Below are 14,793 nucleotides of genomic sequence, written 5' to 3' on the forward strand. Positions count from 1 at the left end.
TTTTTTTCGAAAAAAAGCATTAGATGTGACAATATCACTTAAACAATTTTTTTTATTTACTTTTAAAGTTCGAGCTCTTTTAATGAAAACCTCCATAGTTGTTCTGGTGTAGTGATAAGATTTACTAATTAATCGAATATATACCTTTTTAAAATGTTTATAAATTAGTTTTCAGCTATATGGAGTTATCCAAATTTACATTTCAGGGCATAAGTTAAATCTGCGTTCTTGGAACTGCTAACAGTTAGTTTCTAAGCGTTTTATTTATTAAATAGCTGAAGGTGTTAGGGATTATTAAAAATTAAAAAGAAATATATGTCTTTACATTTTCTTCAAGTATAATATCTCAAAAGTATTTCCTGACAAATCTCAATAGCTGAGACGAGAACTTTAAACGCATTTCACTCGAAAATGCTCGTATTTTTTCGAACTCGGGGACCACTGTAACTCAAGAAAGTACCTGTTAAACAAATTTTGAGTTTGTTGAAAATTTTCATTTTCTAAACAGCAAACAAATTTTGATTTTTTTTCTTGAAAATTCGGAAGAAGGTGATTTTACAAAAAATATACCTCCGAATCAGTAACAGATTTTCTACTAAACTAAAGATTTTTCTTAGTTCCATTGCGTTTAGATGAATGAGTAAAAAGTCAAGAAGGTCCAACACTAATTGGGAGAAGAGCTCCAACAAATTTACACTAAATAATGTTTTTATCTTTTTGTTTTTTTTCAAAATCTGGTACTATCGCGTTGGTGCATGTAAAAACTCAGTTAAAAAAATTAATTTGGTATCGAAAACGAAACTATCAGAAAAGCTCATATTTTCATGCCTCTGACTACTTCTAAGCCCTCGAACTTTTATGGCAGGCTGAAATATTTCTCAGACTTCTTAAAAAATGCGTACATCTGAAATTTTTAGTTCACGCCATACACAAAAATTTATCAAGTTATCAAGTTACAGAATAAGAGAAAAAGAGGCAGAAAAAAGCAGATGGGGAAGAAGACGACAGCCACGCATAATACACAATATACATATGCGCATATGGAAATGAGAATCACAAAAATAACGACAATAATAAGGAATGTAACTCCATAGCAAATGGAGAGAATGGAAACTTAGTAAAAAAAGAAGAGAAAAGCACACAAACACGGCAATCACAATGCGCCCGCGACAAAAACAATGTTCAGTCTGAAATTACAACTACAGCAATCACAGCCATGTCTGCACTCAATAATAATTCAATCAACTTGCATGCAACATGCGTGCAACACTGGCTGGCTGGCGGACTGAAGAATGCGCTTGCAAACAAAAAGAAGAAAAACCATGCAAAAACACAAAAATGACAACGCGTTCCCGTCATTCACTGCAATTTCCGCTGGGTCAATCCGCCCCACCCCTCTGTACCCCCTGCACCCCACACTGCTCGTTGTCAACACTTCGTATGCGAATTCCATGACAATTAAAATAAAATACGCGCCGCGTCGCGAGTGCGCGCTCCCCGAACGGCTGTGTGAATCTGCGAGATATGCAGCAATAAGTTCACACTCTTGTAATGCCGCGCGCTAATCTTTGTTGTGTGGCTTGTTATTGCACTGTATTAATAGTGAGGTGCAGGCACAGCGCTTGTGGAGCGACGACGATGATTTGTGTGCATATTGCACGCGCGCATGATGCATGCTACGCTACGGCAACGCCAACCGGCCGAGCAATGCCAAGCGTTTGTTACGGTCAATCAGCTGCAAAACGCATTAAAACAAAAACAAAACACAGCAGCGACACACATTAGACGCAAATGACCGCAAACAAACACAAACAACAACAATAATTACCACAACAAATAGCAGAGGCTAGCTGGCCGTCAGCTAGCGAAGGCGAATAACAACGCGGGATAGCATTGGCTGGTGTGCAGCGCATTCCGTCGCTATTTAATTAATTTGCATAAATTATTGGACAAATTACACTCATTGTTGGTGTTGCAGTAGTGTGTGGCAACACATGCATTTCGCTTAAATAACAAAATTTATAAAATCATGACATTTAGCGAAAAAAATGGCGTCGCAGACAGGCGAAGCGACAGCCGGGCGTTTAAAAGAGGGATGCGACTGCAATAGACGCTGTGCGGCAAATGATTTGATGCTGCAGCAACACCACAAAGACACATTCTGCATGTGGCCAGCTAACAACAAGCTGCGCTACATTGGTGACTATCTGTGTGTGTGTATGTGCGGCAATTTTCTGCATGTTGCACTCACTCGTTAGCTGCCCCCACCGCCTAACGCTCTGGCACTTACACGTATGCAATGATGTTGCATAAACAAAGTGCAAGTGTTGCCAGCGTTGCAAGGAGGTATTAAGTGTGGCACTTAAGCGCTGGTGAATATTTTGATTTGCTGTAATTAACCGTAAGTGGGAAGTAAGCACTTTGCGAGTTCATTAATATGGCGGCGGACAACTTAATTTAATGGTCAATTTTGGCCAGCAGCAACAGCGGCAGCACTCGCTTACGGGCATGCATGTTGCCAGGACAGCACACAGCATGTGGCAAGTATACGAGTGTTCGCTTCAGTGATGAAGTGCGCTGCTGCAAGAAAATGTCGAAATGCAACTAGCGAAAAAGAGTTAATGGAAGTGGAACGAAAATGATTTTGAAAGAACTGAAGTGGCAGCAGTCTGGAGTGGAGTGGATGTACTTAATTAAATAGCAAATTAGCTTTGCTGAGTAAACTGGCACAGCGCGAGTTAAACAAAATGTTTTATGATTACGGAAGATACCTCTGCATATTATGAAATAGAGGCCCAGAATATGCGTGTAACCTAATAACCATCCACAGAATGCTCCGAACTGCACCGAATTTTTTGTATTTTGAAGTTGATTTTGTCTAGCTTACAAAAAAGGCGTGTCTATAAGCCAAAATGTGTTAAAGTCATGAAATTAAATTTCAAACTGCAGCAAATCAAAAAATGCTAAATAGATTCGAGTGCTGTTTTTTTGCAATAAACCCCTGAATTGTCTACAATCACTTACTAAAATTTGTCAGATATTCCCTATTACTATAAAAAAGAGGATTTTTTCAAAAAATTGCGGATCCCAAGAGTAATCTTGATTGAAAACTCTAATCGTTCGACATAGAGCCACGAAACCCTACCTCCAGTTAACGGATATCGCTCTTTCGTCCCATGAATAAGTTTTATGGAGGAAGGAAGTTCCCTTTAGAGTCAGTATCCGCGAGCATGCACTCAAAGCTTTTGAGAGTCCTGGGTGGAATTTAAGATAAATTTGTAGCCCATGTCTCTCAACCTAAGCTCGGCACGACAGCGGTAATTCTGTCTGCATGGCTGTGGGTTATTCTAGCTCATCTGTGGCACAATTTATAAGGATTTGTTGTGTTGTGCATCATACAGTCATATAGTCAGCAGATCTAGAGCCCTTCCACAGCCAGTTACGGCTTTCCAGTGAGCTCCGCTGAACTAACAAGCTTAGAAATAACAGCTTAGAAAATTCGAATCAATTTTAAAGAAAAGTGAAATTTCCCTAAGATCTGAAAAGAATTAAAGTAAATTTATGTACAAACTAAAGTATTTTAGTTCTAATTAAAAAATATATAAAGCATTTAATATAGCGTGAACTTAAAATTGAGTAAACAACAAATTTTCGTATATTGAATACATATATGAAGTGTTCTAAATTTCTTAACAAACAAGTTTTTTCCATTATTTTTGAGTCCATCAAAATGCGGAAAATTTCAAAAAAATTTTCTTATATGTAAGGTTTTTGTATTTCCTTCTTGCTTGCTTGAATTTGAATTTGAAAAGGTCGAGCCAAGGAGCACCAGGAGATTTGGTGGCTCCTAAAACACTCAGGATAAAGAGTCCATTGTATTTAAAAGCTCTGGAAAGGGGGTAGATAGTCAAGAAGGGAGGGAGAAAAGTATCAGAGAAAGGGATAGGAAAGAATTGAGACAGAGATAGAGATAGAGATAGAGATAGAGATAGTTAGTTCTGTGAGAATTTTCCAGATTCTTTAGCAAATCTGTAAATATCCTCCAGTTTTAGAGAACGAATATCACTCAATCTCATGACATCGGAACCCAATACTCGTAGCCTTGCTCTAGCAAACGCAGGACACTCACAGAGAAAGTGCTCAGTGCTATCCGCCTCCTCCAAGCATGACAGGTATACCGGGTTCTCGATGATTCCAATGGTGGTCATATGCTGACCCCATGGGTTGTGTCCTGTAATGATGCCGACCATCAACCGAATACCTTTCCTTCCAAGTTTTAGTAGAAAGTTTGACAGTTTTCTGTTCGGACTTGTCACAAAACACTTTGCAGTTCTGCAGCGTTCCAGACCGGACCATCGCTCTTTATGTAGATTGCATACATAATCGCTGATCCAATTCTTGATTCCTGCGGGACTGATTCCGATTATTGGCTCTGGCCCCTGTGGGGGCACCGTGGGGGCTTCGTTTCCTTGAACACCGGAGTGTCCCGGAACCCATATAAGTACAAGCCTGTTTTGCCTTGCGACAGAATTAAGCTTCTTCTTACATTCTTGAACAATCTTTGAGATTTGCTTCTCGTTCTCTAGGGCCTTCAATGCAGCCTGACTGTCACTGAAGACTCCAATCTGTTTCCCGCTCCATCTCCTCTCGATTATCCATTCGGCTACTTTTAGGATGGCAAAAACTTCTGTTTGGAAAACAGTTGCCATTCCCCCCATAGCATAGTGATACTTATTACTATCGTTTAAGTACCATCCGGCTCCAGACCCTATTTCAGTCTTGGACCCATCGGTAAAGAAAATATCCGTCAAACCTCCCTGCATGCATTCTGGATTGCTCCATTGCTCACGCAGTGGAAATCTAACATCAAATTTCCTTCCAAATGAAACTGTGGGTATCAGGTCATCTTTAGGTGCCAAAAACAGTGGATACTGCTCCGACAGTAACTTAAAGATTTCTCTGTGTCCCGAAGTTCCATCTTCGTGCCAGAAACCATACTTATGGAGTCTACACAATGCTTTTATTGCTTCCTGTTGTTTCTTAAGATCCAGGGGGAGCAGATCAAGCATAGCATTTAGGGCATCACCAGAGGTTGTACTCATGGCACCCGTGATGCATAAACATACACTTCTTTGCAGCCTGTATAGTTCCCGGATTGTGGACTTAACCATGCTCCGTCGCCACCAGACCACAGAAGCGTAAGTGATGATTGGTCTGATAAGTGCTGTGTATATTCATAGAATCACAGCAGGTTTCAGACCCCAGGTTTTGCCAAAGGCTCTACGGCATTGCTGAAAAATCTTCAATGCACGATTCACCTTCAGTGAAACGTGTGTCTCCCAAGTCAGCTTCTTATCCAAGATTACTCCTAGATATTTAACTTCGTTGGAAAGACCAAGTGTCACACCTTTCAGTGTTGGAAGACTGAGTCCATCCAATTTCCGTTTTCTCGTAAACAAGACTATGGTTGTTTTGTTGGGATTAACGGAAAGACCTTGTCTCATGCACCAGTCATCGATTTTGTCAAGAATCCTCTGCACTTTCGTGCAAAGCCTCCTTAATGATTTATCCGATGTTAGCGCACAGACGTCGTCCGCATATGCTTGAACGTGAAAACCGAGCTCCTGCATCTCCACTAATAGAGAGTCTACGACGAAACACCACAGCAGCGGAGAAAGAACACCCCCTTGGGGACATCCTTGCTTGGCCCTGACTGTGAATTGTTCGTCACTGCTCCCACCAGCGGTTAACAGCCTCTCAGAGAGCATGGAATAAATCCATTTTATAATGGCTTGATTAACTCCATGTCGTTCGGCAGAAGAACATATCGAGCCGAAAGTGGCATTATCAAAAGCCCCCTCAATGTCCACGAACATGATTTTCCACTCTGGTAAGCGTGTTGATTTCTACTAAGTTTACTTCTCGGCAATACCCCCACTCGAATATGTTTCTCCACCACTCGTTCCAGACTTTTCAACATCAACGATGTCAATTTGATTGGTCTAAAACTTTTTGCTAGGGAATAGTCATCATTTCCTGGTTTCGGAATAAATACTACTCTTACGCGTCGCCATTGGGATGGTATATAACCAAATGCAAGACAGGCTGTGAAGATCCTTTTCAGGGCCTCAATCAGTCTGTCTCCTCCTTTTTTAAGCATTGCTGGATATATTCCTTGCTTGCTTAGTTGTGTACTAAGCTTTCCAGCCTTATTTGTTGAAGAAAAAATCACATACATATGTATATATAAATCTGTCTACATATAAAATTAGAATTCTCTGACTTCGCTTGTCAATTTAAAAAATCTAATTTGTCCGTCAAACGCATCCCTCACGAATTTCTTCACACTTCAAATGCATCAACCTCCGCCTATCGACCAATTGGCATCCATAAAAATGTCGCCTGTCACTTCGACGATGTTCATCTTCAATTTGTGATTGCGTTGCAACAATAAAAATCCGCCGACAGACGAGTTAATCACGTCGGACCACCAATGTGGCTATGCAACAGTGAAAGAGAACAACTCAATGATTCCATATGCGCGTCTGTATGTATGTGCATGCTTGGAATGCTGCTGGCATGAGATCACTTCCTATTTCGCACTTCCGTGGGGAATACCTCAATTAGACATCGCCCGGCAAGCAAAGCGAAGCGAAAAGAGAGAAACCTAAGCATTTTGAAAAGTGTTAGTCGAGACCACCTATATTTCATCAATGCAGTTAAACGCATGCATCCGACTATATAAGTGCATGTGTGTGCGTGCTTGGGAGGCATGCCACACACCTTGTTCGTGCCAGCAAACCACCACCGCCCAGTCAAATGACGCGGCGGTGGTGAATTGAGATTTTAATTTTTGGTAACTCTTCAGAAAGTCTGTAAACGTGTTTCCATCGAGTTGTATGTTTGGTTGTAATAGCACTGTTTCAACGCATTGTTGTTTATTGGTGTTATTGTCTTCATTTTTATTGTTCGCGCTTTTTGTGTGCTTTTTTCTCTTCACTATGCACATTAGTATCACATGAAGTGGTATCAACACTTAAACGCAATAAAAGTGTGAAGTGCTTGTGTGATGCATGCAGCGGCGACCACAAAATTACATACGCATCAATAAAAGCATGCAGGTAAACAACAAAAAAGCCGTAATTAAGAGGGTTCGCAATTCACAGTTAATCAGAGGAAAGTGCCAAGGCGGCGGCGCTTTGGTGCGTTGGGGAATAGCAAGCCAGTGCGTGAGTGTGTGTGTTTTGGTTGTAACCCTACTTCCAATATTTCCCCATTTCAATACCTTTTATTGAGCTCAGCATAGACCCCTTAAAGGTAGACCAGTAGGTATCGGACGGAGTGTGAATACTTAGAGGAACGATATCGTGACTTCATTGAAAGTCAAAAGTTTCATGGAGCACTTCATTAAGATAAGCTATCCTGCGGCAAAAAAAGGACGAATTGTGTTGGTATAATCTGCGACAAACTTAATTTGTGGGGAAGCCAGTGGACTTGGCGTGAGATGCCTCAAGCCCGTGGTTGCTGATGGAATGGACCACAGCATGAATTGGGGACCGCCCAAGAGAGATTAGAGATTTAAATTTTCTTCTGGAAGTTAGAGAAACAAGCGCCCGTATAATGGGCAGAGTTTTATGGTTACCTTCGAGTCTAATTCATCTGGGGCACAGTTCATAAAAATGGCTTGGTACCCAGGAAGCCGTACTCAACTTCAACATACAGCTCATTTAAAGAGTTCGAAATAGTTGTCTCTAAGGAGGCTAGAGTAAGGGAGTAAATTCTGATAGACTATGTTGAGATGGAGACACTCTCAAGCCAGAGTGCAAGACTTGTTTAATGCTGTTAGCACAGCCTGTAAGATATTATATCGCTCGCCAAGAAACTTAGAAACTAACGCCTTGTGGAATCGTAGATTTTTTCTGGCTGCATAGCGGTTATTTTCGGTCTATGTGATATCAAATTTATTCTCATTTAATTCTACGTTTTTCTGATTTTAAATAAAAAAATTAATTGCAATTAAAAATAAGTACTTCTGCAGTCCCGTTTTGCGATACATTCCACTCCCCAGCAGTCACGTATTCTGTGCAACCCCTAATTATACTATGCAACTCTAAAACATTCCCCAATAATTATCATTCGTCGTTTTTTGAGAAATTATGGCTGCTGCACGCATGCGCACTTGCACCATGCCGCAATTATGCCTTACGCAAACACGCACGCGAATAATCGATATGCAATTATAGCACCACATTTGTGCTTGCCACCCCAACAACAACATCTTAAATGTCGCTCAATTTTCAAAGCACATTCATTGATTTAAACGCGATTTGGTGCAACAGAATTGCTCACAAACAAAATCGAAATACCGCCAACACCAACTAATGGCAGGCAGTCAACAATAGCAGCAGCAGCCACAACAACAACAGCCACTAGCTTAAGCTGCCACATAACTATTGTCGCTGTTGCACTAAAAAATGCGGCAATCAAGCGGAGCAGCGCCCAAATATGGCAGACAATAGCCTCATAATATCCGATGCAACTTGCAACATGCCAGCAGCGGCTGTAATTTTCTACTTGCTGCGGCAAATTAATGCACTAGCATCGACGCCGCTTTTGCAGTTGCTTTGCCAATTTCATTTGCTGATTTCAATTTGAATTCTTGTTTGGCCAATCAATGCGATTCGATTTGGTGCAGTTCGCCTCGCTTTGTCGACTTTCCGCTGCTCCAGCTGCTATTTTTGTTATTGGCATTGTCGGTACCTTTTTCGGAAAAGTGCATTGCATTGCACTGCATTGTTGTTGGTTTCGGCGAAACGTTGGCGGCATAGCGAAAAGTGCACTCAGCCAGTGCCACCAGCTCTTGTTGCTAAGTAATAACTTTATGTGTTGTTGTTGCTGACCGTGTTATTACTTTTATGTCCGCTTGCCATTTACATCCACTTAATTTGTGTACGACGCGGCCAGCGTGACTTTTTGTATGCAATTGTGATTGCGATCACATTTCGAAATTTGTGGCATGCGCTGGACTTATGAAAGCGTTCAACGTCCGGCTGTCATCCGCCTCTTGCCAAAGACGCCACCAAGTCGCTCTTTTTGTTTTTGTTTTTGTACATTGGCTTTGAGTGAGGCGTTTAAGTGATGCTAGAACCGCTACGGAGGTATAGATGAAGAGCAGGGGAGGAGTTCGTGCCAGTTGCAATAATAGCAAATTTTCATAAATATCAAATGCCAAAAACTTAATGTGAAATTTCGCTCGCAAAAATTTCTTTCTTCATTTTTAATTTGCAGATCGTACGATTCGTGGGGGAGCAGGTCCGGTTGTTGGTTGGTTTTATCGAAAAGGTGAGTGGAGTCAACAAAAATAATTGACCTAAATTTTCGTGGCACAATCAAAAAGAAATAAGTGTAAGAATGTGGTTGTGATGGATTATTGCGCATTTATTGTCACAGCAGTTAAATTGCTACACACACACTTACACACATACACTAATAACTCCTTTCGAAATATGTGGTTACAGTGACGGACACAGAAATCGCACAGTGATTGTGCAAATTTATTCTTTTATTGATTTATTATAGAAAAGACAAAATTATGAATAGTTTATAAAACATCGAACTTTTTCCATCGATTTTTTAGATTTTGTTTGGGTGTGCAGTTTTGTAGCTCATTTTTAGTACCATTTGACGCAGGCAGGCAGTGGCTTCTGTTAATGATTAAGATCTTACTGGTGCCAATATTATATGAGCCGAAAGACTCAGTGAAGAAATTTATATCAGCAACCACTTAAGAAAAGTTATACGATTTTCAGTGATACTAAATGGAAAAATTTTAGAATCAAAAATACTCCAACTTACATTTTCAAAAATCAATTGGAACTAATAAAATTAAAACAAAAATGTGAAGGAAAATATTATATAAAACGTTATTTAAAAAATAAGTTCCAAAAATTTAATTGACTAAAAATATGTAATTGAAATAGTAAAAAAAAATTATTTAACTTGCAAACTTAAAACTAAAATTACGAAGAAAGATGTTTTCAATTAATAAAAAAATTATTCTAAAATTTTTAACAAACAAAAAATATTTTGAAATTTAAATTGTGAAAAATATATTTTAGTATATGTGTCTGAAAATTAAACTAATTAATTTTAATTAAGCCAAAATTTTTGCAAACATAAAAACTGTTTTTGCTAAAAAAATTCAAACTTAAATTAGAAGGAAAATATTTGATTTAAAAATAAATTCTAGACTTTTTGAAGAAAAGGAAAATATTTCAATTGAAAATATTATCACTAAAATTATGAAGAAACACATAAACTCTAACATTTTGAAAAAAATAAAATAAAAATTATGAACAAAAAAATTGTAATGTAAATTATTAAAAAAACTAAAAGTTATTTAAACCTGCATAATTAAAACTGAATTTATGAGCAAATTTATTTTCAGCTTAATCTAAAATATTTGAAAAACCGAAATTTGATTGAAACAAATGTATACTGTGATAATAAAGAAGAATATTTTAGCTTGAAAAACGAAAACTAACCCGAGGATTTTGAAAAATGTTTAGTTTTCTTTTTTGTTCTTTGTATTTTTTTTGTTTTTTGTTTGAAAGGCCGTCATAGTGTTTTATAGAAGTGTTACAAATATATTTTCACACCGAATACTTTTCAATGCACAACTACAAATAGTTTCTGCCGCTCATACTCATAACCCAAATGCACACACACACTCTCGCACATTAGCTCATTTCATTTTATTTTCGTTAGTTGTATTTTTAGCGACCAAAAGTGGGTTGCATTAAATTGCCAAAAGCATTTACAAAATAGGAAAAAAACACAAAACACTGAGAAAAACATATTTGCAGGCCCACTGCAGGCCCGCAGCATGAAAGGCCCAGAACACACAAAAAATTATAAGAAAAATCAAAAATAGAAAAAAAATTAAAAAACAAAAATGAAAAATATGTGGAGCAATGAGTCCACGCATTGTGCATTTTGGTGCGCCGAAGGCGGCACAGCCACATTTATGTGTGCCAGTATGTATGGTATGAGGATAGCAAAAAATCGTATGTTGTTGCTGGTGGTGTTGGCGGCGGAAGGTGTTGTCAATTGCATTCAACAGCCATCCAGCTGTTCGTCAATTTGGCTTCGCGGCATGGCTGCTGTCGCCTTTTAAGGGCCGTCAGCTGCCAAAAGTGCACGGAAACACACATCCACACATACATATATGCGCACATTTACATATTCATTGGTATGAAAGTGTGTGCAGGTGTAAAAAGAGCTTAGAAGGCGACCACAAATGCAACAGCGCCATAAGTGAAGGAGCAGCGTAGAGTTGCATGGATTTTAATGTGCTGCTCACCATAAAAATTCACTTTCAGGCAAACAAAAAGCAGATATGGAAAAAGTTAAAGAATTGGCAAAATCGAAGACACAATGCCGAACACCTGTGCCCTAAAATGATATTTGAATTAAGAAAGACACAAAAAAAATTTAATTACAAAAAGAGAAACACAAATTGTGGCAAAATGTTAATGCTGGTGAAAGGCAGTCAAAAGTGCATTGGTCATAGTTAAGCGTGATGAGTTTGCGGTCACTTCGCTTCCGGCAGTTGCTCCTTTTACAAGCTTGAATTTGATTTCTCAGCCATTAGAGAAATGCAGAAATGTCTATGTGAGTTTGAAGCTGCTTTTAAAACCTCTGCTTGGCAAGAAATGCGAGAGGAAACCGGAAAGCCTAATAAAATCTTTGATTCAGTGGCATGCAACTGACTATTAAAAGCTGAATGGCGCAAAGACTCACAAGATTATTGAATCTAATAAGCTAGAAGTCGTTGGATATCTCAGTTGCCACTTTGCAGGAATGCCGGCCCAGGCAACTGTGGCTCTGATGCCTAAATAGTTCTTGGGGAATAGTGGCTCTCCAGCTGAGTTGTCAAAGAGGGACTCCATTCTTGATACTGTTTGTGTAGAATCAAGTTGACATATCAACTGAATGAGTGCTCCATACTTTACCGGAAGTATAAAACTGTTCGGAAACCCTGTTCGGAAATGTTGGTGCCGCATAATAACAATAAAGAACTGAGGAACAGTTTTTGCAAAAGCTTTCATTTCTCTTAGAAGCAGAAAAAACTCTGAATGCAAAAAGTAAATTCCAAGCTATACAACAACAATAAATTTTCAACTTAGCCAAAAGCGCCCAGAACAGTTATTATTTTACGTATATATAAGTATCTGGGCTCTTCCGAAAAAACTGTACAATTTAATTTTCAGCAAAAAGTGTTGGCCATGATTTGAAGGGTATTATACAGCAAATGTGCCCAATTTTTATGTACCCTAAACTTATTAAATACATCTGTTTTGAATATTTTATAATTTTAGAAAATTTCATAATTTTGTTCTTTTTTGGTTTTTGTAATACTTTATTTCAATTTAGGTTTCGATTATTTTAATTTAATTCATTAACTTCTTACCATTTTTGTATTTTAGTTTAATTTACGAGCTGCATCGGCAATTTTATTGCCCTTTTTTATGAACTTTAAAAATTTAATGCTGACTTTTATGACTTCACCACTCAGTCTAATGCAGCCATCAACACACTGGCATTGTTGTTGTTGTATTTGTAGCTATTTTTTATGCCCAAAAATTGTTTATGCTTAATTATTTATATTTCTAATTTGAGTCGCATCCGCTGCTTAGAGCCGCACTCGTAAATCGTACTTCGGCCTTTGTTTACAACTCAATTTGCTGCCTTGCAATGCGGATAATCTTCCAAAATTTTATAAACAAATTAGTGATTTAGAAAAAAATTTACATTTTATCAATGGCCTCCAATAATTTTTAATGCTGGTTATCTGCTTAGGATGGCTTATGTATGTATGTATGTGTTTGAGGCGTGAGTCAAAATTAACGGAATAATTTATTGCTCTTCGGAGTATTATTGACAAAAAATTATGTTAGCCGGTAGTAAAAATTTAAGTAGCTGTACCACGCGTGGGCGGAAAAGCGATTTTCAGTGGGCGAAAACGGAAATTTTGAAATACTAAAAACAACACGAAATTTCAAGAAATTTTAATGTTGGCAAAGCGTTTCCGTAAATTTGTTTTTCTACAAAATTTTGAGTTTAGATTAGTCTAGATTAAATTAAATTTGATTAAACTAGTATTAGATCAGACTAGCTGGGATTAGATTAAATTCGATTGGGGTAGATTATGCGAAACGCGCCACAAAGATGTTAATTGAAGGCAACAAAAGATCGCGGGCCTGTAAAAACAAAATTCTAGCTCAACAAGTATGCCGCTAAACCATCCAGAGATGTCGGCGAACCCACTAAACCCTTCTAACAATAAAATATTATATTAAAATGCATTGGAATTTCAAAAAAGTAGTCCTAAGAATTTTTTATAAATGTGTCTTGCCAGCGTTGAATATTCAAACAAGAAATTCTCAAACTATATTGCCTCTCCCTTAGCGTTTTTTCAGGAGCATTATGCGGATCCTCGAAAATGGCAAGTAATTAATGACTGGCCCAGTGCTCAGACTGGCAGTAAGTCTTCCGAGAAGACGTAAAATACGTAAATTAAAAAATGAAATATGTAGCAAACGACCTTGAGGGCATCGTCAATTAGGAAAGTGGTGTCGTAAAGCCCAGATTATGAAAATCTTAGTCTTAAAAGTAAACATTTTCTGCGCTTAGCTTCTAAAAGAAAGTGACGCGTATGGGGATGTTCATGTTAAAGATCAACTTTAACTACTCTGGAACTTACAGCAAATCATTTGATATATAAATCGTATTAAGAGTTTTCTCCGATTACCAAAGTCTGTACCATTTAGACGCCTTTAAAATGGCTATAATCTCGAATTGACTCTGGACTATGATTTCCATCTATTCAGAGAGGTAAACGGAACTTACGATTCTAAGCTCTCAATCTGGGTTTCGCAAACGACGCTTTAGGGTAAAAATATTCCATAGAAATAATCCTTGTGAAATTCTATTATGGAACAGTGACTAAAAAAATATTTATCAGCAATCAACGATTTTTTTTTAAATAATTCAACTCTATTAAGCCACCATCAAAGCGTGGGCGTGTGAATTGTCAAAACTACTGTTCTCACAATAACAACAACAACGCTATAAAATAACATATTACAAACAATAAAATTAGACGTGAGCAACATCTTTTAGTTGACCGTTTACGCCCACTGCGAATTTAGTGCAGTAAAAAGTTCTCATATGAATTTCTAAGTTTTTGCCTTCCTCTTTAATTTGTGGAATGTCTAAAATGCTTTCTTCTATTGGCTTGCGGCCCACTCAAATATGCCGCGCTTCTCATATATGAATACTTTTTTTTGTTTCACAGAAGCATCGATTCCAGGTTGATGCACAGGCAAAAAGAAAAGAACTTTTCGAAATTTTAAAATTTTTTCCTTATATTTCAAACCCTTTCTTCCCTGCAAGCTGCATTTTTTATACAGCGATGATTTATGATTCTCCATCAAAAAAGAGTCGTCCATTCGCCCGTTGGCGATAATACCATTAGCCGCTAAATGCTTGCAACATTACTCAAAATTTGAAAATAGAAGTTGCAGTGGAAACTTCATTAAAATCAGCGTCCATTCGTTGGCAGGCAGAGATGCAGGTGAGTTCTTTTACAGCTAATTGCATTAGACTCCAACTAAGCAACTAACTGGCTGACCAATTCTCTACCTGTCTGTATGTCTACCTGCGCGTCTCTCTGGTAAATGCCCAATTTTATTAGCCAATACAGATTTTGTTCGAAATCACTGCCGCCAT

At 38.2% G+C, this 14,793-nt stretch overlaps 1 protein-coding gene across 3 annotated transcripts in view; it reads left to right on the top strand.

The window, feature by feature from the left end:
- Positions 1–14,793, top strand: part of LOC128859311 (interference hedgehog) — a 106,496-nt gene that overhangs the window by 36,784 nt on the left and 54,919 nt on the right. Inside the window, exon 2 of one of the 3 annotated variants that reach the window (XM_054096213.1) lies at positions 9,289–9,342. The exons of the other annotated variants lie outside the window; for them this stretch is intronic. The gene's annotated coding sequence lies outside the window, so the exon portion shown is untranslated. The remainder of the gene's footprint in view (positions 1–9,288; positions 9,343–14,793) is intronic. 3 annotated transcript variants of the gene reach the window in all.

This window comes from Anastrepha ludens, chromosome 3, assembly GCF_028408465.1.
Source record: "Anastrepha ludens isolate Willacy chromosome 3, idAnaLude1.1, whole genome shotgun sequence".
In the NCBI taxonomy this organism is placed as follows: Eukaryota; Metazoa; Arthropoda; class Insecta; order Diptera; family Tephritidae; genus Anastrepha; species Anastrepha ludens.